We start from the raw sequence: 3,208 nt of genomic DNA on the forward strand, positions 1-3,208 counted from the left end.
GATCACCTTCCATATATGCGTTGGCGGGAAACCAACCTCCAAGTAGTATAAATAGGGCCTCTCCCCCCTCTTAACACACACACTTCATTCCATTCTCTCCAAGAAGGCTCTCCTCTCTCTTGCTCTCTTAGCTAGGTAGTGTAGCTAGGCTAGTTCTCTTTAGCGAGCAAGTCGTCATCGGAGTCGTTGAGCAATCCTTGGCTCCTAGTATGGCTTTATATCCAACTTGTCAGACTTCTATTCATAATGTAGAGTTCTGCCATGGTTGCTTTACTATCTTGATAGTTTATCAATCCATGCTTAGATCGTTCATAATTTATGCTATGGTCTTGGTTAGGCCAGATGATTCGGGTACGGATAGAGGTTCGTTGTGCTTTCGGGCTTGCTCTAGTGTTTTACTCGTCCATCCGAAGGGTGGGAGACCTGGGGGCACTAGAGTAGTGACTTCATACACGAGCGTGGTGCTCGGGTATGCAGGATCCTTCGGATATGACCGTGCTCCACGGTGTGACTGGGGTAGACGGCAGGTGGTGACAGCCCAGTCCGTTTGGCGTAACAGCAGTGTTGCGTTTAGCGTACTCCCCGACGTTTGGGTTCGTTGTAGGAGTTCATGCAAAGAGGTAACGAGACTGGATGTACTCCGGTACGGGACCTTCTCCCCGCTATCCCATTTTCTTGGCACCTGCAGTCCTAACCATGATCTAACATAACCCCAGCTTCGGATAGAAGCACTAGAACACCTAACCTAGCCTAAGCTCCAGTTGACTTGACGTAATTTAGAGTAGTTCCTTGTTTTATAGTTTCTCTCCTTTATTCCTTCCTCTTGGAGTGTGGATGTGTGCTGTGTCGCATTACCCTTGCTTATTCTTTTTGTACTTACCCCTGTTAGAGCATTGCCTATTACTTGAGGCATAATATCATGGTTAATGTTGAGTACAATACCTTTGCCGATGTCATCCTTTGGGACACAAATAAATGACGATACCCTTACTCTCCGGGTGAAATGCTACAACGATATATCCGTTCGCTTGTGGATCCATCTGTAATCATATTGATTATACCACGAGAGTGTCACCCCCTGAGTGCAGTTGCTAGGATGGGTTTGGCGCCCTCATTTCTAGTGATTGCACTAAGGACTGCCAACAAGCATTTCTAACGCTGTTGCTAAGGATTTACCATTCCTAGTGATTGTGCTAAGAAATGTCAACAAGCATTTCTGGCGCCGTTGTCGAGGATGGCATGTGAACAAAGATATTGTGCTGATATTAACTTAGACCTTGTACTCAGGATATAGTCCTTACTCTTTCAGGCTAATGTCACTTTATGTCTTCTTTTAGTTTTGATCTGAAAGAAGACAGGGGTAGTGTATGACCGGTTTCTCCCTGCCGAAAAACTACACATACAATCCAGAGAGGCTCATGAGAAGGGCACGACCTCGCGTCGTTCCTCCTCTCGCTATCCTCCCGGCACAGGAACCCATTTCGGAAGCACCACTCGTTCTTGAGGCTATGGCTGAAAAGACTCTCCGCGAGTTCTCCGTCCCCTCCACCGACATTGTGGCCACTGGCCCAAACATTAATGTCGAGGACGTGAACTTCGAGCTCAAATCAAGCCTCATCAACATGGTGCAGGCTAGCCCATTCTGTGGCAAGCCGAACGTGGACACAAATGCACATTTGAAGAATTTTCTGAAGCTCTGCGACACCATTGTCATACGGGGTGTCACCGCTGATGTTGTCAAGCTTCGTTTGTTTCCCTTTTCCCTCCTGGGGAAGGCGAAACAATGGTTTTATAAAGAAAAGGACATCGACACTTGGGCCAAATGCTCCAAGACATTCCTCGCAAAATTCTTCCCGCTGGGCAAAACAAATGCCCTGCGTGGGAGAATTTCAAGTTTCCAGCAGACAGGGATGGAATCCATCCCAGAAGCTTGGGAGAGGCTGCAGGAATACATCCTGGCCTGTCCTCATCATGGCATGGACGAGTGGCTTGTCCTGCAAAGCTTCTACAACGGGCTCACAATGACATCTCGAGCCAATATTGATGCCACTGCTGGAGGAGCCTTCCTCGACCTGACCATAGCCAAATCCAATGCATTGGTCGAGAAGATGGTATCAAATCAGGGGTGGAGCGATGAACGACTCCAACCCCGCACCAAGGGCACGCATACCGTCAAGGAGATAGATATGATCATTGCCAAACTGGACCTCCTACTGAAGCATCTCGGCGAAGGGGCCGAATTCAAGAAGCATAGAGAAAACTATGCTCGTGCCATGGAATCGCACTTCACGTGCGAAGTCTGTGGTAATGATGGATACTTGGGGAATGATTGCCCTGAAACCCGTGAAGATTGCGCCTACCTCAACAACAACAACAATGGGTACCGTCCACAACAAGGAGGCCAGGGGTGGAACCAGCCACGTCCACCTTTTCAGGGAGGTAATAACTACAATCCTTCTTATAATTCGAATTTCAATTCAAACCAACCTCCCTTGAGAGAACTTGTTCTTGGCCAAGTTAAAATCAACGAAAATTTAAATAAAAAGCTTTTGGACAATGATAAATCCCTGAAAAGTTTAAATCGAAACCCAGCTTTCAAAAATTGCTGCTTCGTTACCTGCTGTTGAGAGCGGGAAGATCCCGGGGCAACCCGAGTCTCCCGTTGAAAATGTCAGCATGGTGTCTACCAGACTGGGTAACTCATCCCGGAGGCCACCACACAATAACCATGCAGATAGGTACTATCCCCCAAGGAACAACGTTTGGGATGGCATGGTGGCAGCGGTGCAAGAGGATCCAGGGGTCCCCATGATCAACTGCTCGATCTACATCAAACACTTCGAGCGATGCCTATGCGATCTGGGGGCAAGCGTGAATATAATTCCCAAGGTGATATATGAAGCACTTGAATATCCTGCTCTTTCCCCAACAACTATGCTCGTACAGCTTGCAGATTCAACCATTCGGTATCCCGAAGGGATAGCCGAACATGTTTTCATACGAGTACGAGACTCCTTCATCCTTGCCGACTTTGTGGTAATGGATATGGAGGGTGACCTCGGAGTCGACCTCGTACTTGGGCGACCTTTTCTAAGGTCTGCCAAGGCAAGGATCGATGTCGGAAAGGGAGAAATCCGTTTCTGTGTCGGAAGGGAGGATATGTTTTTCAGGTTCAAGAAGAAGGAAGAGCAGTGCTTCATGATCCAAC

At 47.8% G+C, this 3,208-nt stretch overlaps 1 non-coding gene across 1 annotated transcript; it reads right to left on the minus strand.

Moving 5' to 3' along the window:
• Positions 1-1,869: 1,869 nt before the first annotated feature.
• LOC120687008 lies at positions 1,870-1,978 on the minus strand. The gene has a single exon (XR_005680513.1). It is a non-coding gene; the product is annotated as a small nucleolar RNA R71 (small nucleolar RNA).
• Between the last annotated feature and the right edge of the window lie 1,230 nt (positions 1,979-3,208).

Source organism: Panicum virgatum, chromosome 8N (genome assembly GCF_016808335.1).
Source record: "Panicum virgatum strain AP13 chromosome 8N, P.virgatum_v5, whole genome shotgun sequence".
NCBI classification, from domain to species: Eukaryota; Viridiplantae; Streptophyta; class Magnoliopsida; order Poales; family Poaceae; genus Panicum; species Panicum virgatum.